The sequence below is a fragment of the Oryctolagus cuniculus genome, chromosome 8 (assembly GCF_051225735.1).
Source record: "Oryctolagus cuniculus isolate XC-2025 breed Fujian yellow rabbit chromosome 8, ASM5122573v1, whole genome shotgun sequence".
Lineage (NCBI taxonomy): Eukaryota > Metazoa > Chordata > Mammalia > Lagomorpha > Leporidae > Oryctolagus > Oryctolagus cuniculus.
The window spans coordinates 71,037,261-71,049,571 of record NC_142874.1 but is presented as its reverse complement, the minus strand read 5'-3'; the positions used below and the strand labels follow the sequence as shown (position 1 = coordinate 71,049,571).

At 37.0% G+C, this 12,311-nt stretch overlaps 1 protein-coding gene across 8 annotated transcripts in view; it reads left to right on the top strand.

Moving 5' to 3' along the window:
* AFG2A (AAA ATPase AFG2A) overlaps positions 1-12,311 on the top strand; it is a 307,467-nt gene that overhangs the window by 174,473 nt on the left and 120,683 nt on the right. The window lies entirely within an intron of this gene.

Sequence of the window (12,311 nt, the reverse complement as noted above, 5' to 3'; positions counted from 1 at the left end):
ACAATAAATCTCTACTAAAGAGAGTGCATTGCTTGCTGCAACCTGTCTGCAGCAGTCAGAGGAAGGAAGTCAGCAAGAAAGGGAAAGAATGCCAGGTTGCAAGTGCCAAAATGTCTCATCTCTTGCAATTCAAGAAAAACAGATTGTAACTCAAAACAAGGTTCAAATTCAGCTGCTAAAATTATAGTGGTATCCTAGATTTAAAACTCCATTTTTCTACATAAGGGGGAATCTTACCCTAAAAATTGATAGTGAAAGGTACAGTGACTATGTACTGAAAGATTTTGGAAATCATGTTTTACATTCTTATTTTTGGATAAGACTAAATGAATCAGAGAGCATTATTTGACTCCTTATCTAGTGTTCTGTCCTTTGTACTGCTTGGAAAAGTAATTCCAACAAATTTCAGATAAATCATATATGTCTCTTCATTGATTATTAAGCGTATCTCAGTTTTGAAGGATTTGCAGATAATTTGTTGCTTAGCTTTCTTTTTTCTTTTTAATGATTTATTTATTTCCTTGAATGGCAGAGTTACAGAGAGGCAGAGGCAGAGGCAGAGAGAGGTCTTCCATCCTCTGGTTCACTTCTCAAATGGCTGCAACGGCCAGAACTGGGCTGATCTGAAGCCAGGAGCCTTCAGCTTCTTCCAGGTCTCCCAAGTGGGTGCTGGAGCCCAAACACTTGGGCTGTCTTCCACTGCTTTCCCAGGCCATAGCAGAGAGCTGGATTGAAAATGGAGCAGCCGGGACTCCTTCAGGTGTATATATGGAGTGCTGGCACTGCAGACTGTGGCTTTACCTGCTACGCCACAGCGCCAGAAACTTAGTTGTCTTGTAAAAGTTTTGCCAATTTGTAATCTGACATTCTGATGCATTTGGGAACTGCTAAATACATTATTCTTACAGTAATTTCTCACTCAATTACGATTTTGATAAAGCAAGCATGATTCTGTGGGGGAATATTTTGTGTACATAGGAACCAAATCTTAGGGAAGTGCTGGTTGTGAGGTAGACATTATAAATTGCCAAGAAAGAAAATGCACCCAATTAAAGTATGATATGCATCCATTGCAAGCCTCACTAATTTCTACAATACTACAAGCCGAAGTATTGTGCTCCTTAGAATCACTGAAATACAGGAGGTGGCTAGTTAGGAAAGGTACAAGCCTTTCTGAAGTGGGGGAGGCAGCAAAGTAAAGGCAAATGCACATAGTAAAGATAGAATCTGCGTTAGGCTCCTCAAAGGAGCAATGAGAGATTACTGGAAGGCTTAGACTGGCAGACCCCCAGACTGGGAGATGCAGAATTGAGGGCAGTGCCCAGACTAAAGCCCATTGTTTTCAGCTGCAGCCTTCTGGTTCTGTGTATTCGTGAAGATGGTAGTGTATCAGAAATCAAGTCTTTTTTGTTTTTTGTTTTTTTTTTGTTTTTGAAAGGTAGCATTATAGACAGTGAGAGAGAGACAGAGAGAAAGGTCTTTCTTCCATTGGTTCACCCCCAAAAAGGCTGCTACGGCCGGCGCTTCACTGATCTGAAGCCAGGAGCCAGGTGTTTCTTCCTGGTCTCCCATGTGGGTGCAGGGGCCTAACACTTGGGCCATCCTCCACTGCCTTCCTGGGCCACAGCAGAGAGCTGGACTGGAAGAAGAATAACCAGGACTAGAACCCAGAGCCCACATGGGATGCCAGTGCCACAGGCGGAGGATTAACCAAGTGAGCCACAGCGCCAGCCAGAAATCAAGTCTTAGTGTAATGGGAGAGCAACTCTAAAAATTTTAAGACTCCTCTAGAATTTAGAAGTAAATCGATTGTATGTGAGCCTAAAGCATTTGAACCTTATGTTTGAGGCAACATTGAGCCCCAGAAATGAATAAAATCAAGTGTTTTTAGGAGATGGATCTAAAAATGATGTGAATAATTGTAGTCTGCCAAAACTCATCTTTTTTTGCTGTACTCTTTCTGGAGAAACAATAATGATGTCATGAGTAGCCCTTTTTGTTTGTCTTACCTCATTATACGATTGCTTAGAGAAAAATTCAAGTTCTACATTTGGTACTAAACAAACCATAGATATTTACATGAGGTTTCTTCTCACCCTAACCAGTAGGCTCAGTGCTAAGACCTAACATTCTAAATTAGGTTACATCTTAAAAAAAAATGATTCACTTTGGGTGGAGTACAGACCTGCCCATAGCCATCAGTTTTACTGCAGGCACTATAAAGACACACCTCTTCCTGAAAATACAGACAACACAAATTACTGTGGCCAGCTTCTTGCGTTATCATCTTCACATCAGCTCGTTCCTAACTGCTAATCACTTATACCACTGTTGTAAACACTGTCCTTTCCAAGCCCCAGGCTTCCTGTGCTAGTGTTCTAGGATAACCTCACCTTCACGGTATCCATCCAGCCCATAGAGATTTTCTCCCTCCTGGATCTCTCACAGCCCCCATTCTCTGAATTTCACGTTTTGACACTTACTTTCCATTTAAGTTCTTCTCTAATTATCTCATGTAATTTATTTCCCCAATAAAAATTTAAAGGCTTGAATGGTAGACTGTACCATTGCATTTCTTTAAAGTTCCTCACTGTGTCTAGCAAAAATTTTATTTTTGTAAATATGTAATGAAGATTTATTGAAACTTAAAGTTTTGTTGAGGTATCTATGCTAATACCTTATTACTTTGTTCAGTAATTTATTACTTTGAGAATTTTCTGTTGTTTTGTAAACATTGGCATAACTTTGAGATATCATGGTTATAACTGACTCATTATAGAAAATAAACTAAGGATTCCTAATTCAGCTTTATTTCTTTTTGGTATGAATCCTGGAGCAAACAACAAATGATACTTCTACTTTTTTTTTAGTGATTCTCTTAATCGGAATATATTTTTAGTGGCAGTAAAAATTTGAAGTTTGCAGGTTCTTCCTGTCTCTGAAAACACTTAAATTCTCCTTTTCATTCAAGATGAGGTCACTGAAATCTCTAATAGACATCTAGGACTTTGGTTTTCAGTTAACTTTAAGGTTGATTTATTTGGAATGTAATATAAAAATATATTAGAATTTGGAAAGCCTCTTCTTAGTGTAAAATTACTGATAATAATAATTTATATGAAATTTCCAGAAGAGGAAACCATGTAGACACGAAAAGTGGATCAGTAATTCTCTTGGGCAGAGTTAAGGGGTTGCCTAGAGAATTAACCATAATCAGGCATAAGGCTGTACGGGGGACAGTGAAAACATTCTACAGCTAGATTATGTTAAAGATATCACTACTTTTGTGAGTTTACTAGAAAACATTGCAATGCGCATTTAGAATGGTGAATTTTTTGATATGTAAAGGATTCCTCATGTCTTCGGAGATTATATGGTTAAGTTTTATTTTGTAATGAATTTCACATAATAACCATTTGAAGCAAATATGTTGATTGAAATTTTATCATTAGTAAAGCAATTGCTGTTGTTTAATAATTGTACAGATATATGTTAGTCTCATATCATGACTGCTGATAAGTTTTTGTTTTAATGCCTATATAGATTCAGGTGATTCTCATTTATACTCTGATCTTTCTACTCTAAAAATGATTCAGTTCTTCTTTTTTTAAGTTTATTTATTTGAAAGGTAAAGCACAGAAAGAGAGAGAAAAATGCAGATCTTCCATCTGTTTTTCACTCACCAGATAGCCCCAGCATTCATCACTTGGCCAGGCCACAGCCAAGAGACCAGAACTTCATTCATCCAGGTCTGCCATCTGGGTTTCCAGGGCCAAAATACCTGGGCCTTCTTCTACTTCCTTTCCAGGCACATTTGCAGGGAGCCATGTCTAAAATATTTTAGCCAGGTCTCAAAGTGGTATTCTGAGGTGGAATGCTCATGTTGTAATAGAGGCCTAATCCTCTGTACCAAAATGCTGGCTCCTGTTTTTCAATTCAAAGTATTCAACATAAATTTTTAAGGGAAAATCTTAATTTTTCATGTATAGTCATCCCTCAATATCTGTAGGGTGGGGTCAGTGGTTCCAGAACTACTTCTCCCACCTGCCAGTGCTCAAGTCCCTTATGTGGAGTACTTCTAAAAGTTCTTAGAAAAAGATGGAATTAAGGGACAGATACTTGGCACAACACTAAAGTTGCTACTTGGAATGCTCGCATCCCTGATCAGAGTGCCTGAATCAAGTCCCAGCTCCTCTGCCTCTGATCCAGCTTCCTGCTGACAGGCACCCTGGGACGCAGCAGTTGAAGACTCAAGTATCTGGATCTCTGCCATACACCTGGGAGACCTGGAATGAATTCCAGGCTTCTGGCGTCAGCCTAGCCTAGCCCTGGCCATTTGGAGGTATTTGGGGAGTGAACCAGTGAATGCAAAATCTCTCTCACTCTCTCCCCTCTGCCTTTCAAATAAAATGAAAATAAATTTTGAGAAAGAAAAATAGAATTAAAAGGTAAGCTTACATAGCTTTTTCATAATATGTATTTTCCATGAACTTTTTGAAAACTGCTTATATGCATGGATTTCAAATTCCTTTTGCACCAGAATAAGCTTATCTTTTAAATCCATTTTTGTAAACTTTTTGAAGTAATCACATTTAAAATGATGTAATATTTCCATATAATCACATATTTAAAATTGTCTTTAGATTACTAATAATACCTGATACAGTATAAATGCTGTGTAGTTTTATTTTAATTAGTGGATAATGTCAAGAAAAAACATGCATATTAAGTATGGATATAATTTTCACCTTACAGTTGGCTGAATCTGCAGTTGAACCTGTGAATGCAGAGGGGCCAACTATATTTCTAAGACTAAATTTGAGAGATAATCACTTTGGAGGAAAAATAAAATTTAGAAAGCTGGGAACTTCTATCCATCTCTTAATATACAAACTGTTAGTCTCTGTTCACTCATGTTTAATGCCTAAGAATTTCCCATGTCTAATATGCCTTTGTTTTATACTTTTAGATCTGTTTTCTAGATTTGTGTTCTTAAGTCCAGTTGAGCATTGAGGCTAAATTTTTACTTCAGAAATATCTACCATCAAATTAGCAAAATCCAAAGCTACAAGAGAACTTAAAAACCATCTAATGTGCTTTACTATATTATACTTGTGATTAGAATCCCTGGATGTTTCAAGAACTTGTTGTTGTTGTTTATAGGATTAGTTGATTTTTAGGTGTCTCTTAACTGTCAAGGAATATTCATAATAAACCAGCAGAAATTCCCCATTTTGTAAGAGAGAAGGGAGAGTCATGCTGGTTTCCTTGAACTCTGGAATTCCATAAATCTATGAACTATAACTGTGGTGAATGCAATGCTATGGCTCTGAAACTTCTTAATCAACCTTGCCTAGTTCCATTTGCTCATAATCCAACTGACGTTAATTTCACATTATGTTATGTAGATGCCATCCATCTTTCTCTTTGTACTTTTTACAAGGGGTGTACCAGATTAGTAAAAGCACATACTCTGGATTTGAGTCTTGGCTCTGCCAATCGTATACTCTGTGAGCTTGGACAAGGTTATTCTTTCCATACAAGAAGAATAAAACTCATTATAAAATTGTGAGGGTTAAATAAGTTAATGGATGAGAAATGCTTGGAATAATAATTGAATGCAATGTAAAAGGAATTTACTATCTAATATTAATAACAAGATGAACATTAAATTAAGTCAATTTGATTGAAATGGGTAAGAGGCAGGTACATATAGTAGCTTTTTTCTGTCCTCAGTCTTTTCTCTCTTCATAGGTTTAACTGTTGAGCTGTTTTTTCAACTTAAATAATGCATGCACACATTATAAAGAACTCTCTTGGTCTTCTAGAATGTGCTTCCAAATTCTAGTTTTAGAAACTACATTAATTAAATACTGTAACTTTCCCTGATAGCTTGGTGCCAGTGCAGAGTCTTAATTGTAAATTTAGGTGACAAAATCTAGTTTGCAGTACTCTATTGTAAAATCTTGATTCAAGTGAATTAGCATTTTAGTTTTTGAAGTTACCATGAAAATGAAAACACAACTTGTAAACTTATCAACTATCTTAAGACTATACCAGCAAATTTAGTATTAGAACTATTGCTCAACAAATTTGTTGTTTTATATGTAACCAAAGCAACACTCGTATTAACCCTCCTTGCTTTGATCGACTCAAATTATTGTAAGGTAATTCCAGGCCTGGCTGCCAGTGCTAGTAGCAAGTAAAGCTGATTTTAGTAAGAGCATGAATGAGACAGGATAATACCAGTAATAGGCCAGCTCTAAATAGAATAAGTAAATTAGTTGAGACCTCTGTATCTTCCTTCTGTCACCATGTTCCCCTTGTCTTTATTCTTGTCTGTGTCCTTACCCAAAATGCTCCTCACTAAGCTACTTGATATAGCAGTTTTTCAGGATATTTGTATTTTAATATAGCAATTTTAAGGTCTTGAAAGACTTGCTAGAATCTCTTATTGTGGAGTTTCCAACACTCTGTCAAGTATAAGAAATGGAATTACATGTATTTCTACTTTTTTATGTTTGAAAAGCAACAACATAGCTTTTGTTCTAGGCAGACTACTCATTTCTCCTCTTTTATAATGCTTTATGAAAAGCTAATGATTGTAAACAAGTACTCACTGAAAATTCCTTCAAGTAGAGGACAGTGAGACATGGAATATTTTTAGTGTTTTAAGATAGAAGTCACTTAAGATGTAACAAACATTCTATCATTTTGTAAGTCATTTTCTCTAAAGTTTGTTTAGTGAAAATCCAAAGATTCTTTTTTTTTTTTTTTTTTTTTTGACAGGCTGAGTTAGACAGTGAGGAAGAGAGAGACAGAGAGAAAGGTCTTCCTTTTTCCATTGGTTCACCCCCCAAGTGACCACTACAACTGGCACATTGCGGCTGGCGTGCTGCGTCGATCTGAAGCCAGGAGCCAGGTGCTTCCTCCTGGTCTCCCATGCGGATGCAGGGCCCAAGGACCTAGCCCATCCTCTACTGCACTCCTGGGCCACAGCAGAGAGCTGGACTGGAAGAGGAGAAACTGAGATAGAATCCAGCGCCCCAACTGGGACTAGAATCCGGGGTTTTGCCGCTGCAGGTGGAGGATTAGCCTAGTGAGCCATGGCGCTGGCCCAAAGATTCATTTTTATATACTAAAAGATGTAAATATTAAGTTATATATGATAACTTTCAATGGAAATTAAAAATTGGTATTATCATAAATATTATCTGTTATCTGTTGAGTAACTTAAGCCAATTCTGGGTTTCATTTTGTCTCTTCATTCAGTTTAGATTCTTAGGACATGATTTGTTTTAGAGTAATACCTGCTTACAGTTAAGCAAATTCATGAGTTTTCAGCCATGTAAAACAGTGCCTGTTCTCAGTTGGTAAACATCTAGTTGGATAATGATAATGCTATTCCAATTTAGTAAATACAGCGAATGCAGCGCTAAAGCTGCAGCAATGCGACAGAAACCACCTGTCTCCTTCTAACATTGTCAGCAGGTTGCACCTTCAGTGTGGGTTAGGGGAAAATAAAGTAATAGCTTCTTCTTGTTCAAAGTTGTCACTCTGAGCCAGCTAGGGGGCCTGGTTTCCTCAATACCTGGTGACAATTTCAACCTCAAGGATTATTAAGTTTTCCCAAAGGGTCACGTCAAGCCAAGTGAATCAAAGATAGTTACAAATTAATTGCCTTCTTGCAATACACAGAAAAGCAAAATAAGCAGGAAGAATATTGAAAATAAGCATGAAAATTATTCACATAGAATGATAAACAAATATCATGTGTCTAGAGAGGAAATTTTCCAATTGGCTCAGGAAAACACAGCCCTTCAAGGTGGTGCTGGATGGCTCTGGGACTGTCAAAGCAGTCAGCAGTGAAGTAAAGGGCTTTTTACCCCAGCAGAGCCTCCCACAGCTGATGGCTGATGGCTTTTCATATTGTGTGTGGAGTGCAGTCACAGTGAGATGTGTCACAGATGACAAAAGAAGGCACCAATATGTACGGCTTCAGACGATGTATTATCTTACCTTTCAGATACCAACCTTGAAGGGAGAGGTCTCAGATCCAAACTTTTCATGCATATAGGCACAAAGCTGTCAGTGTGGTTCTTAGCAAGAAACAAGCAGTAAGCCTCTCACTGAATTAGCCAATCATGTGGAAGGAACAGGCCTCCTTGCAGTTAGCCAGCCATTGGCTCACAGCTTGTGATGAAAGAAAAAGCTCAAATTGGAGTATATGCTGTAAAAAGACAACCACATTAATCATAATTAAGATAGTAATTTACTTAGATTCACAAGAACCATAACATAACAGATATCACAACAGAAGTTCAGTATGTAAAGGTGTATATAAAAATCCCTTAAATTCCTTGAATGACTTTTTAAAAGGTTATGATAATTTTCTATTTTTATTTTCAATGCTTGCATATACAATGAAAATACAGTGAAGAAATGGGCTTATTAAATTCTTCTGTATTTACATGCTGTAAAATTTTTGTCAGTGTCCCATAAGAAATAATATCAACCTAAGGTGACCTATATGTTAAATTATTAATGACCACAATAATTCTGTAAGCCCCAGTGAAGGTTAATCCTTTGTCAGAGATCATGCATTCTCAATGAGACAGAGCCTGGCTTTAAGTCTTATTCCATCTAACTTTAAAGCCTAAACCCTTTTCTCTTACACAAATGGATATGCGAAATATATAGAATATACAAAAGGTTACAGAGACATTATAGTACAGTTTCTGGTTAGTGACATGATTAGAACAGCACAGGAGAGATGATTCTAAACTGAAATGATCTAGAAAAGCTATATGAGGATACAACTTATGTTGGACTGTGAGCTCTGCATAGATAATGTCTTAGTAAAAACATTGGCCTCACGAAGAATGAAGACGGAGAGTTTTTGAAGATAATTGTTACTATGTGTTAGTTATTGATGTCTGTATGCTAGCCTTACAGCTAGGTAGGTGTTTAACACATGTTTGTTGAATTGAAAGCATTCTGGGAGATGAGGGAGACATTGATGAAATGTACCATCTTGATGTGTTGGAGTTGTGGACTGGAGGGGGATAAGGATGAGTGGGAATAGTGAGGGAGAGAGAAAGCACAAGTGAGCTTTTCCTATATTTTGGAATAATGGGTCACAGAAGGAGGAATTTTGAAATTTGATGAATGGATTAGCACGTGATGCACCAAGTCAGCTTTGATAGACAGGGGATGTCATTGAAGCTTTGAAAGATGTAGAAGGGGTTTGGGTTCACCATGAGGCCAGGGCAGATGGACTCATAAGATACCAAGTATTCATCCAAATTACAAGTATTAAGGACCAAGTTGAAATTTGAGAACTGAATTTGGATCGTGTCTTTTCTACAAGTTTTTCTATTGTCATCTCAGAAACCGGAGGGATAATGCAGAGGAAATAATTCTGCCTTAATATTCACCGTTCCACATCCAGCATACTAATTGTACCAGATGCCACACTGTTTTCAGGTCAGGATACCTGGCTGTGCATATAGGTCTAGGCTTTGGTATAGGGTGGGAATGGCGCATAGGTACAAATTTAAAATATTAACCCTGGAGAACTTCTCTCAAACAGTGCTTTAGAAAGCATTTAGGTCACAGGGGTTAATTCCAGAGGTAGCAAAAATGTTCGATTGGAGAAATCTCATGGGTTCATTTGGTCATTTCTCACAATTGTAATATTTTAAATTGTTATGCTATAAATGTCCTTCCCATCATCTAATTATAATGTGCAAGGACTGATTGCGTGTACTCTCTGACTACTCTTAGTCGTTGGCAGTAATAACCCTAAACAAAGCTGCAAGCGCTAATTACCTCCTTTTCCTAATCTCAATTTCGATGTGCTTTTGAACTAGTATGTGCTCTGGCATTCTAAGAGGGCTTCTCTCCATCATTCAAGAGACATTTACTTCAGACTTCAGAAAACCAGATTTTGAATTAGAATTTTTTTGGAGTTTTTTATGTTTACAGTTCTATACAAGTAATGACACTGTGTGTCTATTAATTTTTGTATGCCTCAGTCAGCAATGCCTACATTCAGGGAAGCAAGTATAAAAGCTTACACTGAGGTATCTGTGAGTTGTATATACTTTTTTGATAGAAAACATGCAGTTATGAAGAGGGTTCACTTCTGTCTTACTCGCTGGATTTTGTCTGTAAATAACTGATAATGTGATCCTGTACCTCATTTTGATGTGCTGTTACCTGAGTTTCTTGTGGTAATACGAAGAATGTAGAAAAAATACAAATCAGCTTTGGGTGATTCATTCAATTATTGAGCACATATGAAAATGCTGAGGCAGAGATGGCTGTTTATTCCTTTTTACTTAAAGACAGGAAGCTATTTTTGATGACATTGCATTAAGGCAGATTTCATAGTTTAAAGCAGAGAACTTTTACTTTCTCCAAAGTCTTGACCATGAGAATGTGGCCTCATAAAAATAATTTCCATTTCTTTTTTCAAAAATTCTATTTCTTAAATGGTTTTTTCACTCTTAGTTATATGACTGAGCAACCCATTCTGTCTTAATGTCCTTACACTTAAAATGGGATTATTAATCTACCTGCTAAACGTTAAAGTCATTGTGAGGCTTAAATAAATCACAAGAGAATAATTAGAACAGTACCTGGTAATTTCTGAATGTATTGTTGGCTGTGGTTTTAAATTTAGAGTATGACCTCGGCCACACCAGCAGTGAAAAGATTCCAGCTCTACCCTTTACCCTTTGTACCTCAGTTTCTATGTAACATAGAAGTGATATTGATGCCTACCTCATAGATTTGGGGAACAATTAATGAAGTTAATGCATGTAAAACTTAGAACAATGTTGCATGTAATAAGCCTATTATAATTATTTTTAATGTATCACATTATAGCAAAGTAGGAAAAAAGATAAGGTAAAAGCACAAGAATTGAGCAAGAGGCCAGCGCCGTGGCTCACTAGGCTAATCCTCCGCCTTGCGGCGCAGGCACACCGGGTTCTAGTCCCGGTCGGGGCGCCGGATTCTGTCCCAGTTGCCCCTCTTCCAGGCCAGCTCTCTGCTGTGGCCAGGGAGTGCAGTGGAGGATGGCCCAAGTCCTTGGGCCCTGCACTGGGGGAGACCAGGATAAGTACCTGGCTCCTGCCATTGGATCAGCGCAGTGCGCCGGTCGCAGCGCAGCGGCCATTGGAGAGTGAACCAATGGCAAAGGAAGACCTTTGTCTCTGTCTCTCTCTCACTGTCCACTCTGCCTGTCAAAAAAAAAAAAAAAAAAAAAAAAAAAAGAATTGAGCAAGAAAGAAAGGAAAATGAGAGGAATGGGCAAGAGAGTGAGAAACATATACACTCAAGGAGAAAAGAGAGGAAAAGGTAGGAGAGTTCTATAAACTACTTGTTTCTAAAATTGACTTATTTGTTAACAGAAAGGCAAGGAATTAAATCCTATATTCTATAAATCCTATATTAAATCCTATATTCTATAAATCTTGTATTCTCTGGGCTACTGTTTTCCTCCTTCATAACATTTATTACATTATTTTATTTGCTTGGTTGATTGTCCACCTTCCCCATTAGAGTTCAAGCTCTTTCAAGGCAAGAAACATGCTTCTTGTGTCTAGCATGTAGAAAGCATTGTATAAAGATTAAAATTGAGTTGAAAGTAGGACTTTGCAATACTAACCTGTACTTATCTATAAATATTTTTCCTAACATTTCTCATAAATATTTTAATTTGTATGTTATATAATATAAATATTTTCCACAAAAATGCCTTGACTTTATATATTTTACATATATATGCCTTGAGAATAACAATTAACTTTACTACATGTAACATTTTTGTTTCTATATTTCAATTTTCTCTTTAATTTAGAAGTCTGAACATTTAATAAAATAGAATACTTATGCTAGTTAATATAATAATGCTTGTCATATCCTATGAAACACGGTTGTCTTCTTCATCACACTTTATTTATCAGTTATTAACTTTTATTTTTTTCCAGAGTGTACTGTTCTTTTTGTTTGTAATGCAGCATACTTGATGCTGCAACCAGTGGCTTTTTGCCAGGCATTCTTGATACTTCTTGAAATATTTGGTTTAGGAAGTAGGGTAATTAGTACATAAACAATGTGTAGCAGAACTTCTCTAATTAGTGCCTTTTTGGCCTGAGTTCTCTGATAAACAAAGTAAGAAGCACGTCAGCATTTATCCAACAGTTTATAAAAATGCTGTTTTGGCCCTATAGAGGAGCATACAAAACTTATATTAAATAATGTAGTCATTGAGACCATGAGAAAGAGATTCACCGTGTCAG